At 35.7% G+C, this 22,138-nt stretch overlaps 1 pseudogene; it reads left to right on the plus strand.

Moving 5' to 3' along the window:
* Positions 1–22,138, plus strand: part of LOC136835434 (mediator of RNA polymerase II transcription subunit 15-like) — a 553,735-nt pseudogene that overhangs the window by 317,877 nt on the left and 213,720 nt on the right.

Consider the following 22,138-nt stretch of genomic DNA (forward strand, 5'->3'; position numbering starts at 1 on the left):
AATAAAGGGAACTTAAATATCGTAAAATGGGTAAGATACGTTGATGACATCTTGATCATTTACAAGGGAGAAAGGGAAGATCTACACAAGTTTTTAGAAAACATAAATAAACTAAATGAACACATCAAGTTCACATTAGAAGAAGAGAAGGAAGGAGAAATTCCTTTCTTGGATGTCCTGGTCAAGAGGGTAGGGGAGAATTTAAAATTCAAGGTATATAGGAAGAAGACACACACCAATTCATACATACATAGGTTCTCCAGTCATAGGAAAGAAATAAAAATAGGATTAATGACAGGGTTGGCCATCAGGGCTTATAGGATTTGCAGTCCCGAATTTTTAGACGAAGAGTTGGATTACCTGAGGGAGAGTTTTAGGAGATTAGGCTACCCTAAGTATTGGTGGGAGTGGGCACATATCAAAGCAAGGAAAAACTATTTTGGGGAGAGGGGAAAGGATTGAAAAGGAACATTTGGTAGGAAAGAAAATAATTACAGTTCCGGACAACAACTCTATTGCACCCATCAACAGGAAGCTAAATAATTTCAAATTGATAGGCAGCTACAAAACACCATTAGGAATAAAATAGTTAGAAACAAAAAGTCGGTAGAGGGGGAAGAGATTAGAGGGGGGTTTATATGGCAGCGTGTCTAGACTGTGAAGAAGGGTACTATGGCGAAACTGGCAAATCATGTAAAGAGCGAAGCAAACAACATCTGCAGAACATAAGGCATTATAATCAGACGTCGGCAGTTGCCAAACACTGTTGGGAAAATGATCACAGAATAGACTGGGAAAATATGAGTTTTCTGTACAGGAACACCAACAAAACATCTAGACTGGTTGTAGAGAACGCCTTCATAACTTGCGCCAACAACACGATGGCAGGGAACACCGGAAACGGCTTTGAAGACAGCATATCTAGAAAAATCATATACTCCACAGTAGCAAGGAAACGAAGAAAAAACGCAAGAGAACGCACGGAAAACGGACATCTGGAACCAGGGATCAGAGAAAGACCAAGGTCAAGAGAGGGTGGAGGTCACACAGGAAGAGCTAGGCGATTATAGGATTAAAAGTACCCAGCACACAGATATAAATACAGCCGGACTATGCGTTTGCTCATTGTACGGATACTTGATAATGTGGACTGTTTGTCCAAGAAAGCTTGTAACTTTTTGAATAAAAACTCCATTAAATACCATCCAGTTTGAATGAGGTCCTTTTAGTAATTCTACTAATGCACAGAACAATTGTGTATGTGATAAAGTTAATATATATATATATATATGTGTGTGTGTGTGTGTGTGTGTGTAAATAATGTACGCGTCGTTCTTTCGGCGGTTTATTCCCTTCCTTTCTTAACACGAGTGATTGAAAGGCCATTTAAGTGACCAGTAGTTCTGGCGTTACATTTACTCTGGATCTGTGTCGTAATGCTACTATAGCTTTGTCGTTATTTTACAGATACTGTTTTGGCTATCTTTTCTTTGTGCTAAAAAGAGTTCCTCCTCTTATCTGGTGGCCTTGATACATCCCATATTTTCTTTGGAGTCACAGTCAAATGTTGTATGTTTCTCTTGATGTTCGTCTTACAATGTTCCATGTAAGAAATGGTTGAGGCGCTTCCCTCGGGAATAGGTCTGTCAGTTTGTCAGTCTGTCTGGCGCTTCCCTCAGGAGTAGGTCTGTTCTGACAGTGTGTATAATATATTGTATATTATGTATATTATATATATATTTTGTGCACCTCATGCGGTGCACTGTAGGCATTACTTAAGGTTCTTTGCAGCGTGCTTTCGTCCCCTAGCTACAGCCCCTTCCGTTCCTTTTATTGTACCTTCATTCATATTCTCTTTCTTCCATCTTACTTTCCACTCTCTCCTAACAATTGATTCATAGTGCAACTGCGAGGTTTTCCTCCTGTTATACCTGTCAGTACTTTTACTGTCAATTTCCGTTTCAGCGCTGAATGACCTCAGGTCCCAGTGCTTGGCCTTTGCATGCTTTGGCCTAAATTCTATATTCAGTTCAATTCAGCCTCCGATTACGTGCTCTCTCTCTCTCTCTCTCTCTCTCTCTCTCTCTCTCTCTCTCTCTCTCTCTCTCTCTCTCATTAAAACTCCTACCGTTAGTTTTGACTCCCATTTTAATGAGAAGTTTGGGACACGTGTTAGAACTTACGATTCGATTTTGTCCATGAATGTTTTCATTTTACTTGTAATTAAAAATCAGTTCCTTCTTACAAGAACGGGAAAATGGAACTTAAGGTCTTTTTGTCATACAATAAAGTTTGTGACGTATGTGAAACTTTGTTTTCATCTATTTAAAATTTAAAAGTCATTTTGATGATACTTGGAAGACATGCTTCTCATATATCGAACCATCTGTGTGTTAGATACATATCTATAGTGTTCTTCAGTTTTATCCTATCAGTACTCTGTTTTTGTTTGCTTTGAAGAAATTTTGTTTTATATCCTTGTCCCTTGCTAAAATTATGTACTTCTGTGCTCTTATATATGTATATATATTTATTTCTAAGCTCAATTCTATTTTGTTTCCATGTTTAAAAATAACGGATGTTTGTGCAAGTTCTTTTAAGGATGTGCATCTAAATGGCTTTTTGTCAGACTGAGTGCGTTTGTATGTTTGCTCCAGGTGAAAATATACCAGATATTAGCAAGTCAGTTCTCCCTCTGGGACACAGTAATATTGCCAGAGGGTAGGAAACCGACCTTGACCGACTGAGAACTGGCCACACGTGGAACTCTCGGGTTTTTAATGGCTGGTCAACCGCAGCCATTCGACGACGCCTACTTGGTGCCCTTGAATGTAGGGCACTCTCTGGTCGAGTGGCGTAGTTTCTGGGGACTTGAGAGTACCCAGGCCCCTCCAAGAGAGTGCCTTTCCTCTCCGAGTGTTGGAATGACGATGGTAATTAAACTCCATACTGAGTTCTTAAGGGGGAGTTGTTTTCAAGAGTTATTTTAAAGTTTGTTGAAGAAGTTGGTATTCCTCACGAAATATAAGTTTATCTATTATAATTTTATTCCTGACAGCCTTTTTTTTTTTTATAGAATTCCATAGTTTTCAGGCGTGGGAGCATTTTTAAATAATTATTTCAGGAAATAATTATACCCTAGCTTATAATTTTAAAGAAATCAATCAGTTTTGGTACTTATTTTAGCGTTTAAACTTTTCGTCCGTATTTTTCTTAAGTTTTTGTAAATTCTTATGTTCCTATATCACTGTTGTGCGTTTTTGCCACGCAGATTTTATTTTGGTCTGGCTTTTATCAACTTTGTTTTTTTGTCAACTTTGTTTCATTTTCATACATCCATAATTTTATTTGCTTGTTTGATTAATTTTCATGCATTCATTTCCGCGTTCAGTCTTATATTTGGTTTGAGTAATCGAGTTTTTGTTTGTGTAATCCTCTGCTTTATTATTATTATTATTATTATTATTATTATTATTATTGATGTGCTAACAGCCCTCTAAAGGAAGCCAAAAGTTTCCACAAAATTGAATGCTTGTAATATGAACGATGATTAAATAATTCGCAAGTAAAGAAGAGTGAACTAAAATATATAAATTATTCGAGCTTTTATAACTCCATATACGGTAATTCATCAATAAAGCCTCTCTTTTACAATGCTTTAGTTTTTCACAGCCTTTGAACATCTTTCACACCCAGAAATGAACCCGACCGGGTAATTAGCAATTCAGGGTCTCGACACCTGACATTTTCATTTTGGCAGAGCATGAAAGAGTTATGCTGTTTCTCTGTCTCTTTTTCAATTCATTTACTTTCCCCTTTCTACCTTTTTAGGGACGGATGACTTTGCCTCTGTGAATGACGGTGGAATTTTCAAATCATTCTCTCTCTCTCTCTCTCTCTCTCTCTCTCTCTCTCTCTCTCTCTCTCTCTCTCTCTCTCTCTCTCATATATATATATATATATATATATATATATATATATATATATATATATATATATATATATATATATATATATATATATATATATATATATATATATATATATATATATATATATATATATATATATATATTCCAATCAGTTTTATTTCAGAAAACGCGTGGTTTCTGAGAAGACCAAAACTGTGGTCCTGCCACATTCGTTTTCTGTACAGCATGTTCATCAAGAGCACGTCGATCTCCTGAGTCACACCGATACTTTAGAAGTAAAGTGGATAACCGTCATCCATTTTCAACCAGATGCTATTGGAACATAGACCCCTGTGACCGAGGATGAATATAGATAGGAATCTAGGCTAATGGGAACAGCAGTAGGTCACTAGAATACTGCAAGTCTCGTCCTCATGTTCCAACCCATTTGTTTACTGACTCGCCACATAGAGCACTGCAGATGCTGGATTTTAATTTCTAGTGTCCTACATGCCATCTGAGTGACTGCTGTTGGCCGTAAAGAGAGATTCTTTCGCCATTTAAGGGGCGTATTTTTTCTTAAATACCATATGCATTAGCAGTTGCAAATCACAAGTGGGTCACATCGAGCTAACTTTATCAGTTAGTCGTTTATTTTAAAATGATAAAAGTGTTGTATGGTTATAAAGAATTCTCATCATTAACTTGTAGTATTATTACTAGTAATCATTCACCGAACATTTCAGTATCATAGAAAAGAAATCATGTTGACATTTTGATTTTTAATGTTAGGAAGAGTGAAAATAACTTTATTTCTGTTGTGCTAGCGGTACCACGACTAATCAGCATCAATTTATGAGCATAAATAGGGACTAGTTGTCACAAATCTTTCTAGCCTGGGAAAAGGTTGAACCTGACCTTTCACCCGATGCTAACATAAAATACTGTAACACATTAAACAAAGGTGCATGGATCCCATGCACTATTGAAAAACGTCACACTTGTCCTCTTGTCTATGACAGAAAATATTGATTTGTTTGCAGTGTACTTTTAAGAGACACATAACCAGCCGACACTGTTTATAGGAAGTATATTTTAGCAAAGCTTAATAAAAAGACACAAACGTTTTGATCATCCCTTTGACTGTTATTGTTACTATTTTAATGGAGTTTCCAATTTATCTGAAAGTTTTATATAAAACAAAGTTTATTATAGTTCTATTGATCATCGATGGTCCGTCGGGAGAAAAAATGCATCAACTACGCAGTGTAACTAGATACTCTGGTCATTGGTTGTTGACGTTAACACTCAAGAAATACTTTTTCTCCTTCCTCCGATCCTTTCCCAGTTGATATCTCTTTTTTTTTTTTTCATTCATTGTGAATCCTTTTTTTTTTTCTTTTATTTTCCAGTGGTTTTCCTTCTTATTGTTTTATGCCAATATTCTATATTTGTTTCCCTTATTACTGTCTACCCTAGCATATTCTATCGCTTCGATTTTACTTTATTTATTCTTTCTTCCCTCTCGTCAGCCTCCACTTCCTCCTTTTGTTACTGTAGCTCCGGTTGTGATAGCAGTGTGCTATGCAGATAACAAGTGTCAATGTGAGGGAAGATAGCTGATGCTGTTTCTTCTTATCTTTCTCAGGAGAAATTGCCTGTCCCCTCCTTCGGGTCGACAATGGAAATGTCGAGTCTTTTTTTTTGTTTGTTTGTCATCCATCTTACTGGTGAATTTATTTTCGTCTTGTCTGTGGCCTTTGTGGTGATGCAATTTATATTTGACGTTGTTGTTTTAGTAAATAAGGAGTTCTTTGTGAAAGTCTTGGAATTTTCAGCGTTGCATTTGTAGAAGGCAGCGCCTTTGTTGTTGACGAATATTGAACTTACAGAGCTAGTGTCTTGGATTTGCCCATTACCCTGTACCTCCTTGAGAAAGGCGCATCTCTCTCCATCCACCTCTTGAATATTGAATATTGACTCTACATTTCACCTTAATCCTACCCTTCCCGCATGCGTGTCACTATAATTTATTTTCGTGGTATTGCTTTAGAGGCGTGGTCAATAATTGCGATATCAGTTCGATAGAACATACAGCTTATAATATTTGTCTATCGTTTCTTCTTCCAAGTAGTAAATCTTCTCATCTTTTATCATAGTTTGTCGAATGAAGCTGGACCCACTTTCTTATCTAAAAGTCAGACTTCCTTCATATCCACAGTTTGCTCCTGTTACATCGTTGGATATGTTTTCTTTACTAAGTGTCCCCTCCCTTATGCTTTCTTAACTTCTTACTTAATGACACATTTAAGCTGCTTAATGAGATACTCAATCCTGTAACCAGTTAAGACGGAGCCAGTATACAAATCTTAGCAAGCCTCTGTCCTTATGGATTTTCATCACTTTTAATGGAATCAAGGACTGCTTTTTATATCGATGTTAGAAGGCAGAATATTCGGGATATCGACAATTCTCTCTCTCTCTCTCTCTCTCTCTCTCTCTCTCTCTCTCTCTCTCTCTCTCTCTCTCAGTTATATCATTTGTTCCCTCTACCTGCGAAGCTGGCCACGCTACCTACCTCTTTCTCTTACCCTTCGGATACTTGCTTCTTGCCCTTATGGCGTTTTTCTTTTGCGATCATCTGAGACTCGATTTAAGAGTAAGGTTAAGCGCAAAATGGACAAAGTTTTAATGGAACTTGCAGCAATGTTAGAAGTCTGGTGTGATCGGTAATAGGTCAAAGATTTATCGAAGAGCCAACATTGTGAAAAAGTCATGCTTGGAGGTAAATGTTTTTCATCACTTAGAAGGTTGCCGTTAACTTCAAGTTCCTTCCTTACCACATTTAAAAATAGGGGAGAAGGGGTCGTGACCCATTCAGGCTGCTCGTCCATTACCCATTTCCACTTCACAGGTTCGGGACTCGACCCAGACTCGAGTCGCGAACCCGCGCACAACTCGTGCGTACTTTACAGCTGAGAGCCAGGTTCGTAATAGTTGACGAGGTTCGAGACCGGAGCTTAACGTTATTGGGTGCAGGACTTGTCCGTACTGGTAGCGGGGTCCGTGCGGCCCGTGATTTTAGTAGAGCTCACGACCTACATCGACTCCGTGCTTGGGCCATTCGTCCTGTTCGGAGTTTGGCTGGGGTAGGCCGACGGAGGTGAGGGCAGACACGTCCCAGGCCTACATCTGACACCCTTTTGTTTTTAGTCAGTACACAGCCGACAGGCGCGATGCGCTGAATAGCTCCAGTTATGAAAAGCTATGGTTTTTATACTTGAGAAAAATTCAAATTACTCTAAATTTGATGTTTTATCATCTTTACGTCTCAATGAATACGTATCATGCGGTCGAAATGGCTCACTTTTATCCCTCGTGGCTAATTCCTTTTCAGCATCAAGAGTTTTATATACTAGTTTTCCACGGTTCTCTAACCTATAACGTTCGTCACCATTTGTTAGTCTTGAAATGTCTAAAGCCAGCTATTCTAGAAATAAGATGAGGCATCAGGCCTAGTTACGCTGCAGAATAGTTTTAAGATATTTGTTAATTTGGTTTAGCTTTTTAAGTAAGACAACTGATATTTCACTTGGATACAATTTGTAGTTCAGCCTGATGTCCTACGAATCTTCAGCTACCACCGGAACTCGAGTCTCCTTCTTTGTGACATTTTGTAATATCTAATTTATGTATGTCTGTCTCTGGTATCTTTCAAAGTCTTGTTGTCAGGGGGATGGTTATTTCCTAGCTTTCCCAACGTTATTACTCAAAACACATATTCTAAAAAAAATTGATGTAATCGTCAGTGAAGGCTGCACTCTTCTATCAGATCTCTTATACTTTTTTATCACTTAATTTTGAATATCTCTGTCTTCACTTATTATGTATTAAAGCTATTTCTATTAAAGTTATTTTTGAAGGAACAGCTTTATATCTGGTTAAGTTTGGTTTCATTAAGACGCGTCTTTTATTGCTAGTTCCATTCAGCTTTTGATATATACATTGTTTAGAAGTTCTCGGTAAGTGAATCGTATGATTTTTATTCATAAACGCACCCTCAAGATAATTCAGTGTCCTTTTCTGATTGCATAACGACATTTAGCTCATTAAGTTGGTTAACTTTTACAAAGACTTCATCATCCTGTTATGGGTAAGTAGTAAGTTCATCGAAGACTCTAAGCCTCGTCAGTGCCGATTCGCTCTCTTATCTTAGATCCTCTTCCTCTCTTGTCTGTTTTTTTGCTAGTACCTTTTTGTCTTTGTATCTTGAGGGACCGTCACTTTTCAATTTTTACTTACAAAGAAACCGGGCGTCATGTCCTCTGCCTCCTGAAACTTTTTATGTTTCTAATTTCCTGCTTTTCTTAACAGTTGTTTTTCCAGAGACACTGGTCTTGCTTTCTTTGATGTCAGGATTCTGTTCCTTTTTACTTTATTTTTTCTTTCTTTTTAAAGGAGAGTGACATAATTCTTTAACAGACCTTGACCCGTCAAGGGCTTGCAATTTTTTTTTTACATCGTCCTTCAAATAAAGGATAGTTTTTCATTTTCCTCTTACTGATTTTTGTTCGAATATAGTTTTACACTCGAAGGGATTAGTGAGTAATTTTGCAATTGCAAAAGGGCAACGTGAGCCCTTTATCAAAATTGCAGAGTTTTATTTCCGTAAATGCCGACTGTTTCGAAAACTCTAATAAAAAATTCACGTAAAGATTTTAAGTCCCAAATACTCTTATATTTCCACGAAATACAAATTACAAATATGACGTTTTCACATGACATTCCTTCCATCAATCTATCTTTTTTCTGGTTTCTTTTGAAGGACTATAACATTCGACCCACATTCATATTACATCATTTTTCGGTGAAAGATCGCTTTTAACGTCTCTCTGTTCATCAATATTGTTATACCATTTATTCCTTTTCCCAAAGGAAGTAAATGTAAAACTGTATTTCTTGCACCGTATATGGAAATAAGACATATTTCACGGTATTTAAATGTCCCTTGCAGTTCGTCACAGGGTAGTTTCGTGTGAGTTATTTTAAAATTAGTGAAAAATAAAAGGTGGCCGAATTGTTAGAAATATCCAGATGTAAGACGTACAAAAAGAACTTGCATTCTAATCTCCCTTGGGCATTGTCTTACGTCTCAAGCTCTTGAGCAATTAATTGATAGTTCGGTGAAACATTTTTTTATTTAAATTTCAGCAATCTCTTTCTTTCTTACTTTCATGCCTCAGTTCTTGCCTCAATATTTCCTTATTTTTCTTTTTATGTACTTTGTCGTATTGGTTTTGATATATGTAATTTTTTTAGTTATTTTCTGTGAGCTTTATTATTTTTATTTTTCTCTTATAAAATTGATTTTGTAACTACTTTACGTTCCTTGTTTTTAAACTACATGCCATGCCATCCGCTGTGGTTACATCTTTCCCCTTGGTGACAATAGGTTATGATGTTGCTAGAAAAACATATATTTGTGTGTGTGTATATATATATATATATATATATATATATATATATATATATATATATATATATATATATATATATATATATATATAGAGAGAGAGAGAGAGAGAGAGAGAGAGAGAGAGAGAGAGAGAGAGAGAGAGAGAGAGAGAGACCTATACACGACTGTCTTAAGGGGCTTAGCCTACCGGGTATTTGCAAGATTTTTTGTGAAAACACTGTGTTATTTTTCTGTAAAAGAATGAAAGTAAATGGAGAATAATGGTTTGCTCTATTATATGGGATTATTTCTGTGAAAAGTAAAATGCCAGCTGGCATGAACACAGGAAATGTCTGCTGATTTAAAGTGAAGATTAACGTCTATAAAAATTGCTTTTTTTGACCAGATGGACATGAGTTGGACTTCATATTTTTGTTGTTGTTCATCTTATTTACATTTTGTGATTTTTATGTTTTGTTTGTATTTCGCTGCTGTTTCTCTACTATTCTGTTTTTATTTCTTTGCTATGCTAGTCCCATATTGGAACCATGGGCTTGTAGGAGTCTCCAACTAGGGTTGCAGCTTGATTTTTAAACAACAACAGCAACAATAATAATAATAATAATAATAATAATAATAATAATAATGATTATTAATATCATTATTATTATTATTATTATTATTATTATTATTATTATTGTTATTATTATTATTATTATTATTATTATTTAAAGGATTAACCCAGTGGTACTTGATATTCACTTCTTAACGTATATAAATTTCGGTTTCACCCTTCCCTGGGCGGCAGAGATGGGGAATGTTATCATAATTATCCAACCCAACCACGCTCCAGCGCATGATATATGTTGACAGATGCTGCTGTGGGACTTTTACATTTCTTGTTCCTGATTTATGGGTTCGATCCTCTCTCTCTCTCTCTCTCTCTCTCTCTCTCTCTCTCTCTCTCTCTCTCTCTCTCTCTCTCTCTCGTACGCGCGCGCGCTCGCGTAGGAGTAATAAAATACAGATGTACAACTTTGTGTACAAACAAAAAGAGATAACAAAGATAAAAAGATATCTTTCTCGTCGCTTTTCTTTTTAAAAGTAAATAATAGTTAATTTTGAATACTCGACAAGAAATGGAAGAGTGGTTTGAAAACCCAAGGACGTGATTCCATTTTCGAAATGATGTTGATTCTCTGAACTGATTTTATCACCAATTATACGTGTTTAATAGACTCAGACTTTTGTAAACGCGCCCACACACACACACACACACACACACACACACACACACATATATATATATATATATATATATATATATATATATATATATATATATATACATATATATATATATATATATATATATATATATATATATATATATATATATGTATATTATTCAGATGATGAAACCAATTCATATTGAACAAGCCCACAGGGGCCATTGACTTCAAATTGAAGCTTTCAAAGACTATGGTGTTCATTAGGAAGAAGTAAGAGGAGGTAAAGGGAAATACGGAAAGAAGAGATCTCACTTATTAAAAAAAAAATAATAAATAGATAAGAATGTATTAAAATGCAAGGAGAAGAGTTATAGGGTAGTAACGCATTGCATCCTCGCTTGAACTTCAGAAGTTCCAGTTGCACAACATCCTCTGGGAGGCTGTTCCACAGTCCAACGGTGTGAGGAATAAAGGACCTCTGGAACTGAGAAGTTCGACAGCGAGGCACATTTACTGCATATTGGTGCTGCTGTTTAGCTAATCTGGTTACTCTTGGCAGGTAAAGGGGAATAGGTATTAATGTGAATGTGAAAGATTTCTGTTAAAATACAGTGAATGTGAAAGATCTCTGTTAAAATACAACGTATGAAAAAGTGACAAACAAGAGATCATCCGTTGATGATCCAAGTTATAACTGCTACTGTTAGGGAACAGAAACTACCACCACGAACCGCTCTATTCTAGTAAAGGGAGCACAAATGACCTAAAACAGGTTGCAATGATTCTATCATTTTGTTCTAAATATACCAGGCCTTACGAACAATACCTAAATTTCGTGCAGTATTTACTTTAATTATATATATATATATATATATATATATATATATATATATATATATATATATATATATATATTGTTGTTGTGTGTGTGAGTTTTGTGTGTAGTATATTTAACAAATCTGAAATTGATAGCCTGCAAGAACCACGTTGTAGTGTTATATTTTCTTGTTTAATTTCATAATAGAATAATTTTAATTGTTTTTCTGATGCTGTAAACTTTTAATGGAATATATATATATATATTTTATATATATATATATATATATATATACATATATAGAATATTGTTAATTTAACATGTCAGGTACTCCATATTCTTAAGATCAAGCATTATAGTATGTATGTATACTGCTCCCTCCTCACACAAACAAGGACCTTATCTTCTACCACACAGCCACACACCCATCCAACCACTCACATATGAATTCACTTAAAATTTCACAGCTTTAACACCAAGTTTAGTTTTCATGTTTGATAATAATCTTTTTTTCTTTCTTTCTTTTCAGCTAGGGCCTCGCTGACTTCTACGAATTCGTCACATTGTATTGTCGAAGGAGATAGATCCTACAGCTTGCTCGATCATCTGCAGCGTTCTTCCTGGTTGGAAGGTACCTGGAAAGTGCGAGATATGAAAGTGAAATTCCAGAGACCTTTTTCTGAATAAAAAATGGATTGGGTTGTAATGGAGAAAGGTCTTTTTTTGTTCATTAATGGAAATTTTATTGTGATTTGTCGGGGCATACACATTCTGATGCAGCGATACCTTTTCAAACTATTGTGGGCTAATGCGTGATTAATAGTGACTAAAAACAAAAGGAAATTTATGTTTTTTTTAGGAAACAATTTCAATACTGATTTGTAGAAGAGAGAGAGAGAGAGAGAGAGAGAGAGAGAGAGAGAGAGAGAGAGAGAGAGAGAGAGAGCATCAGCTTCCTACTGCACACATTCTTGCCATGAAAACTTTGCCCCCACGACAAGCGAATGAATATTTTACTCTCCAAATTTCCTGTCTCAGAGCACATCCGGATATATATACCTGTGCCTAAAGATAACTCAGAGGCCAGGGCAAGAGCTATTCGATGACGTCATTGCCAAGGGTTTAGCTCGGTCTGTTTCGATTGTAATTTCATTACTTGCACAATGGCTGCCACTTAGGGCCTCCTCTCTCTCTCTCTCTCTCTCTCTCTCTCTCTCTCTCTCTCTCTCTCTCTCTCTCTCTCTCTCTCTGGCTGTGGACGCCTCTCCCGCATTGTCTTGACCGCATATTTGGACAGAAGGCATCTGTTTTCATTTGTTTGCTTGTATTAAACTGTAATGTAACTTTATTTGTGGCTCTATAATGGTCAAATTACATGTGCTGTTGTGTGTTTACGCGTTTTTATAATTACTCTCTCTCTCTCTCTCTCTCTCTCTCTCTCTCTCTCTCTCTCTCTCTCTCTCTCTCTCTCTCTCTCTCTCTCATAAGTGAATGCGAAACATATGTTATACATTTATCTACAGCTTTTTCCCTTTCAAACTTTTTTTCATAGCTTTTTCTTAACAAACACTTTATCCAGTTACCCTCATACTTGGCTTATCTCTTTTATTTCTTTTATCTCTGGGAAGGTGTGTTTACAGCTTTGATTAAGCTGTAAATACACCTTCCCTAGTATACAAAGTAATGTTATGCTGCTATACAGGAGTTACGCAGTCGTCATTGTAAGTTTACCGTATTGTGTGTATAAGAGAGAGAGAGAGTTTATGTACATATGTGTATATATATATATATATATATATATATATATATATATATATATATATATATATATATATTTTTATATATATATATACATATATATATATATAATGTGTAGGTACTGTAATGTATGTATGGCACATCTTGTGAAGTAACAGGAATGAATAAGTAAGTTAATTACAAGACCTAATCCAAGGTAATGATTGGTCCGAGATCATTAAATCTATATGAGCCATGTTTAATGAGCGTACGAGGGAAAGGTAGAGCTCAAAATTACACCTCAATTCGGAGTGACTCTTCGATAAAATGAGTTTAATGATGGGGGACTGAGTTAAACCTGAAAAGGCTAATTATCTCTGGGGCTGCGTTAACGATGGGGTGGGATTCAATACTTTTATTCATTCATTTGGCTTTTGTACTCTGGCTGCTTTTTTTTTTTTTTTTTTTTTTTTTTTCGGTTCATCTTTTTCGGCGCTGAAGAGGTTAAGGAAAGTTTTGTATAAAAATATCCAAGACAGATGTCTTTTGATGTATTTTAATTCTTAATGTTATTGCAAAGTGGAGGTAGTGTTAAGACTAATGTTGAGTGACAGTGAATATTTCAGTTACCGGTACTTCGCTTGACTTTTGCTCTGGAAATCTGTCGACGTAGCGTACGTGGAAACCTTGCTGCTCGTTCTTTTGTTCTGTGGACAATTTTTCCTTAAGATTTATTTTTTTTATTATCATGATCTAGAATATATAGATTATGGGTGAGATAAGTAAGAAACACGCACACACATATATGTGTGTGTGTGTATGCATGTATAAATGTATGTATATATATATAAAATATTTATACATACATATATATATATAATATATATATATATATATATATATATATATATATATATATATATATATATATATATATATGTATATATATATAGTGTGTGTATGTATCTGTTTGTTTTTGCTTAGCTCGCCAACAATCTTTATATTCTAAATCATGATAATCTAAAACAAAAATCTTATTTTTTATGCTGTAGAGGACGAGACAAATTCGTCTAGTGTAGTTGCAGGTAAAATGGTTTAGCAAATCCTGGAAAGTGTTAGTAATTACACTTTCGCTGTGAGTGGCAGGAAAGATGATAAAACAAACTTGGCCTCAGTTTTGTGACTTCCACACAAGAAGATATGGAGATTGAGGAGTTCTTGTAAAAAACACTCAATATCAAACAATATTTCGACCTCATAAAACTGTAAAGGAGTGAGCGGCCTTTTCGATTTGTTTTGTCAGTTATATTTTTTGCAGCAATTGATGTTTGTCATATGTGATAATATCACGTTAGGCCTCTCGAGGGCCTTTTCACTATATTTGTGACGAAAATTTCGACCACCTTAGAGTCAGATAATTTCCATAAATCTGACTTAGCCAAGGATCTTAGCTGTGATTGCCTTCCAAATCAAAGTTATAAATAATAGGAGAAACAACCCAAGTTATGCATTTATGAAGCAGAACTGGGCTTTTCACAGACTTTCAACATCAGATTAATGTGGAACAACCTTAAATGCTTTTAGGTATCAAAGTTACTTGAAACTTATTGCAAACTGTTGCAGAATTAGCACTTAGATTTCAAATTGATCCGGCTATTTAACCTCTGATTTTAATTTTAATTCATGGGCCAGTTTTTATTAAAAATTACCTTCGGCAAAAAAAAAAACGAGAAATTTCTAAGTACAAAATCAAAATTCCCCTGCTAAGGTGTTTTGGATTATTGTTCTGTATTTTTGAATTGTGAAATGTTATAGTTGTAGTTTTTATGCTTTATGCTTATTCGTAAGGGGTTTTTCTGTCACGTTAATGGATAGGCACAATTTAGAAATGACCCTGAATTCTGAGCTTACTGGGAAAGAAAGAACAGGTAGGAAACTAATTCAAGAGATATTGATTTGACACCCAAATCAGTTTTTTGAACCACGGTTAAAAAGAGTTCAAATAGAAACAGTGCTGTATGAGTATTATAGCGCGCTATGCACAAACGAAAGAATTCTGCTAAAAAAAGTGTTAATTTTATATAACACTGCAGAATGTTATTGATGAAATACTAGAATGAGATATGAGAAGTGTTGCTGGTGATATGAATGCTGAAAGTTGGTAGGAAGAGTGAGATATGGTTGAGGGTAAATGCAAAGGAATGGGAGAGTCAGCAGACGAAAATGGGATGCAGTTTGACAGTCTCTAGGTGTAAAACAATAAAGATTATTGATGATGAACATACAGAGGCTTATGCAACTGAATGTTGAAATAGATTTGAAATTCTGGAAAACACGTCTGAGGAGGAGCAGGTAATCAGTGAGGACTCGCTCATCATCAGCAATGTTATGGAAGAAGGATTAATGAGGATGAAACTTTCAGATGTGTGAAATATGTCCAGTACAGGTCTCTAGGTTTTGAATTCAATGAAAGACTAAAAAAGTAAATCAAACAATGGAGAGACAGGTTGAATAAGATTTGATCAAATCAAATGCGCAAGTAAGATTATAGATAAGTCTAGTATGATCTGTATTGTTATAAAGACACAGTAATCATTGTATGACAGTATATACAAGTATATATCGATTTGAGAATAAAACTTTGATAACAATGTCAGGAAGCAGATGATAGCATAGTTAAGAATGTTACCATAAGAGAAATTACTGGAGTTCCTTATGTAAATTAGGCAATGATAAAGGAGTGATGTAGATTGCTTGGCCATGTCCTTCGCACAACCCTTGGGAGTATGTTTTGACATGGTGTCAGCTGGAGTCGTCCAGTGGCCATCACAGCAGTTAGAAGACCCAAACCTACTTGGATGAGAACTATGGAGATTAGTGGAAGATAAAACACAGGAAAGACGTTGATGAAAGAAATTTTAATGAGTCGGAGTTAGAGATGATGATTTTTGTGTTTGTGTGTGTGTTTGTGAATCATCAATTGTGTGAGAAGAATAAAATGACCTGTTATATATAAATCTTTATCCCTGGAGAAAAGCAGCAACGCTTAGACAAAGGAAAAGTCAAGTGACCTTTTTTTTTTTATTTAGTGTTAGTTAGGGTAAAAGATTTTCCAGTGAGGAGAATTTTAATTTTGCTGGTTTTATGCTTGTGAGAATAAAAGTGGCACGTGTTGGTTTGCATGGCAAGTTGAAACTTTTCAGATTTTTTTTCTTGGTGATTTTTCTTGAACTTCAGCGCGAAAGATGATTTTTCTTGAACTTCAGTGCGAAAGAATTACACTCACGGAGAATTTAATAAAGTAGCACATAAACCTGTCTAGGTGGGCTTTGAATGGTGGAATGAAAAAGACGGGATACAGGATTATAATCTGGTTTAAAATATTTTGTATTGAAAAGATTCTGTACTGACTGCAAGATTGAAGGGAAATACCTAGGACTGATGGTTACCTGACATTTTTACAAAGAAAACAATCAAAAAGAAAAAGGTAAGTAAGAGAAGTTCAGAATAATAAATGTGGAGAGGAAAAATTGATGCACAACACACATGCAGGATGTAAATCAAAACACCAGCATTCGTGCAGGAAAGCGAAGGGACCAAAGATGGCAGAAAATCTAAGCTCTTGGTATTCTGTTGAACTAAATATCATGTTATGAAGATCATTATGATTGCTGAACCGCATGGAAGAAGAAAAGTGCAAATTCTTGAAGCAATAACTGCGAAATTATGATGGCTGCAAAAAAATGAAGGAGGATTAAAGAAGAAATATTTATCCTCGATTAAAGTATGGGCAATGAAAACGTTGAACATTATGCTTTGAAGTATTTAGAGAAAGGGTTTGGGGAAACATTTGATGGTTTAAATGGGAAAAAGTAAGTAGTTGAACTTGGATACTCGATTTTTAGATGGATGAGGTCATAAAAGTCAGAGAATCCTTATGTTTGAAATGTTTAAATGCATCCACTGGGGCTAAATGCATAGTAACTATATAATATATTTATATATATATATATATATATGTGTGTGTGTGTGTGTGTGTGCGTGTGTGTGAATAAATGGATGTGCCTTATTTCACTTATTTCATAAATAAAAGTTTGAGAGGCTTGCGAATGAATAATTTGCAGAAATAATGCTGAGACATTTTAACGCGAGCAGCATTTTCAAGGTTAGTATACCTGCACTGAAATTATACTGAGACATTCTCTCTCTCTCTCTCTCTCTCTCTCTCTCTCTCTCTCTCTCTCTCTCTCTCTCTTCTAAAGCGAAGGATATTGAGAGAAAATAGTTAGAACGAATCGTGCCTTAAATAATGAACCGAAGTCCCAAGGCAAGGTCAAACTCCAACCGCATGAATTAAAGTTGGATGATCTGACTGCACAGGTTTCCTCTTGGGTGAGGACGCAAAAGTGGACAAAGATTAAACGACGCAATAAATGGATGACGACTTATTTTGATGGCAAATTGTAATGCAGGGGAATGTATAGATGAGGTATTGATACAAAAATGAAGTGACTGAAGACAGTTAATTAGTGCATGCTCATTTTTGTATGTTTATTATTGCTACTATAATCAAGTATTTTTCATATACACCTTCATTGTAGTGAGAACGCATACATACATACATACATATATATATATATATATATATATATATATATATATATATATATATATATATATATATTATTATGAGAGTGTGTGTGTATGTTACCACGCAAACTCTAAGATAATTACAGATTAACCCATCTAGTACCTCGATGCCTCGGGAATAAAGTTATAATACTAACACTTATTAAAACACATTGCCAACTTTATTGAGTCTCTCCATAAGATTTAATGATGTTTAGAAGTTGCAGCCGTTTAGCTATATAGTAATTTCCTACCATCGATATCTTTCACCTTTATGCGTTTTTATCCATAGTTGGTGCAACACGTAATGGCCAGAAGCAGGATTACTGCAGCGGAACTCATACTGTTTTCACCTATTAGAAAAATTGTTTCAGTTGAAGACATTACACTCCCAGCTGCTCGCATATCAATATGATTTCATTTAACCCTTTGCTATTAATGGTTTGATTTTATCATCTCACATATTTCTACAAATTCCCGTGCAGCGAATTACGTAACTGACTGGAGATATGTGTATTTGGAATTAAAAAAGTAGTGTTTGATTGGGATTTGCTTTTTCCAATAATGATTATTGTGGTTCCTACCATCTTTGCAAGGTCTTTGCTTAGCCATCTTCCACACCCTTCTTCTGATTAGTGAAACGCCACTCTCTCATTTAGCTCATGCGTGCCTCTAGAGTTTGCCATGGCATCACCATTTACATTTTGGTTAGGTGGCATGATGTCATGTCGCCCAGTGTTTTTACTCTGAAACTCTGGAATTGTCTTCCAAACGGTGTCAGTCAATGTTGATTTTCATAAGTTTGATATAGGGTCTAATATGCTACTTTATAAAGTTGCGTAACGCTCTCCGGTATTTTCAGTTCCCTAAACTCAACTGCGGTTAGTCATGTAGCCTGTATATGTATTTGTTTTTACATGCTAAGTAGATATTTTCACATGTGTAACGTTATACAATTCTCTGTTTTCAAATACGGGCATTCTATGCGGTGGAGGCTTGGTTGGCTAGACAGTATTTTTGCTAACGAACGGACAACTTTCATTACCGATCTGACGTAATGCTATTGCTCTTTGTTACAGCATATAAATTGTTAACTTAAAGTTCTTTAAAGTTATAGATTATAATGTACTTGTTGAAATGATTATAAAAGTTGATAGAGGTGGTTGTATGAAGGGTTAACAAGCGGAGGATTTTTATCAAATGGTAGGGGGGGATGAAATATTCTCCCCGCGAGTTTTTATATATCCTGAGAGAGATCCTAAAGACTAAAGATCGCCGTCATAATTTGTAAGATGTAAAAAAAGTTACAACTTTGATACTTAAACCGATATTTGATTGATTATAATATTCATTGATGCTCCTCTTGAAATTACGGAATGAGTCAGGGAACGAGCCAGAGAGATTATTATTCAAAATACGTATGAATCCTTTAATATTTGAAAAGTCACCCAGTCGCCTATTAATTAGCAACCGGCGCATTGATTCTTCATCGTGTTCAGTTGAAGTCCGTGAGTGGGCTCTATTTAGCGTTCACGGTCCCTGCAATCTGATTAATCAAGACAGCTCAGATGTGAATAGCAGCGTGTAAATCGGCGTTTTCATCTCCTGTTAGCCGTGCGAGTTAATTGCCTGAAATATAGACTACATATCCTACGCGTCTCATGACCAAGATCTAGCGAGATCCTGAGTTGTTCTCGCATTAAGGTGCATGTTTGCTCTCTGTAACACCCGCTCCCCCCTCGCCACCTACCCATTTCCAAGCATAATCGCATTCCAGCACCAAGGGGGGTGGAAGGGAGGGGGTTGGGGTCCGGCATGTCTTATCTAGGTCACACTAAACCCAGGGACTTCTCTCGCCACTTTGTTCATCTATTTAGATTTCCGCCCGGTAATTCCCTTTGGACTTCAAGTTGCTGTCGGAATTTCCAAATTCATGCGGAGATTTAACTTCTCCTGGCTTCAGTTTTCATATGGAGCACGTCCATTTAACATTGTGTCACATGAGTTTTGTTTTATTTTCTTCTAGAATATCACTCTCATCATCGCCCTGCAGAATTATTTTTCATGACTGATGTAATGATATCTAGAACAGCCAAATTTATGATAATTGTTATTATTATTAAAGAAGCTTCATCCATTACCTAAATGATTGAAACTGTGTCCTTCTTACCATTCAAAATATGCTCCCCAGAAACTCCGAACGTCTTCCCCAAAATCCTTCTCCTGTCGGACTCATTCAAAATTCGTAATCTTCGTCACGTCCTCTGTCAGAAGGTGTCCCTTAGTGTTCATTCACTTTCCTAATCCTCAAGAAACTTTATGTGTTACTTTAACGTGTTGTGCCTGTCATTCTACGCAGCATTTGTGTTTTCAAGCGTTTTTCTAAGATTTTATTTATGTGATAGTGATGCATCTGTATTTCGTGGTTTGGACGCTTGTAATGTTAATTTTCCCACGTTTCCTTTGGGAGGTCGGTTGCAGCCAGAGTAGAGAAGGTCATGTGGTTCGCAACTTGAATGCAACGAAAGTTGAACACCTTCTGGAGTCACCCCTTCCAAGGGGAAAAAAGGTATATATATATATATATATATATATATATATATATATATATATATATATATATATATATATATATATATATATATATATATATATATATATATATATGTATGTATACACATATATATATGCACATATATCGTACATACATACATACCATTTTGAATTTATAATTTTATCGGTTCATTTGAATACATTCTGAATAGACAACTATTCCATCTGTCAGAAATATTTAAAATTAATTTTCTCAACGTTTTTATGGTAAAGGGGTGGAAAGATGTTATTTTGAAGAATTTACGCTCCAGATTTCCATCGATACTTTTCATAGATATTTAATTACCCTATAAGCTTTTATCATTAAAATTAAAGCAGCCATTGCTTTAATCTATGCTATTTTCAGTTGTGGAAAGTAGAAATACTTCCCAGGTTTTACACCATAACCAAAATTTTCAGTACATGGAAAAGACAAAATAAAAGTTTGTCAAATAAAGACACGCCCTCAGTTATCTGCATGAGAGAGAGAGAGAGAGAGAGAGAGGCGGACTGGTGATTAACAGCTTATAACTGAATTATTGGGAAGTAATCAAGGAATGGCAGAGGATAAGGAAAAATTTCTCTCTCTCTCTCTCTCTCTCTCTCTCTCTCTAGAAAATCCTTGTTAAAAAGACTTGGAGTCAATTAGGGTGTTACACGACGATAATATTCGATTGACAACTGAGACGCAGTGACTCTAGTGACGGATGGGTTGAATAAGAAAAACTCTGTAATTAATTTAAGTCTGTTAATTGGTGATGCCCAAATCAATCTTGTCCTGTCAACCTGGCCCACGTCTCTTGTGTCGTCCAATCGATATCTCGTCCCTTCATTTTTTTTTCAACAATGTTAATTGAAGTGCCGGTAACAGTAGTTCGTCAGGGTACTAATTTTATTATCATCATTATTTTTATTAGAAGTAGTGTCAGTGTAAGGTAAAAAACGTAACTATTTGGCTGAAGAGTGTTTTCTATAGGAAATAGCAACAGGATTGATGGTTCGTTTATCACTGTTGTAACTCTTTTGCTAAAAACCTTCCATTAATTTATGTCACTTCTTAAAAGTTATCATCAGCAAGTCAGCACAACATTACACTTGGTACACCATTCAGATTCCTCGCACACATAAAACCCTTTAGGTATCCAAGACCCAGACTCTTCTCGTTCACTCCCTCTTTCAAGAGCTTCATTTCTATCCTTCTCCTTTGTCAACAACATCAGATAAATCATTTTTATACCATTTTTCTTCTTGGTTTTCTCATCATCTTTGCATACTATGGTTCGTCTATGTATCGAGGCCAACTTTTCTGCTACGCCTTCGTATATCTTCTTTTCTAAACCTTTCAGTTCTTCCTCCTCCACTCGTTAAATTTCCCCGTAGGAGGGTAGTGCCGTCAGTGCATTAACTCATTGTACTGTAGGCATTACTTAAGGTTCTTTGCAGCCTCCCTTCGGCCCCTAGCTGCAACCCCTTTCATTCCTTTTACCGTACCTCCATTCATATTCTGTCTTCCCTCTTGCTATCCAACCTCTTCTAACACTTGTTTCATAGTGCAGCTGCGAGGTTTTCTCCTGTTGCACCTTTCAAGCCTTTCTACTCTCAACTTCCCTTTCAGCGCTGAATGACCTCGTGGGTCCCAGTCCTTGCCCTTTGGCATAAGTTCTATATTCCATTCCATTCCACTTGTTTGATTTATGTCCACTTCAGTTTTATAGATTCCATTTTTGCCTTTTATATACGTTCAACACCATTTTAGTCCTTTTAA

Source organism: Macrobrachium rosenbergii, chromosome 4 (genome assembly GCF_040412425.1).
Source record: "Macrobrachium rosenbergii isolate ZJJX-2024 chromosome 4, ASM4041242v1, whole genome shotgun sequence".
Classification (NCBI taxonomy): Eukaryota; Metazoa; Arthropoda; class Malacostraca; order Decapoda; family Palaemonidae; genus Macrobrachium; species Macrobrachium rosenbergii.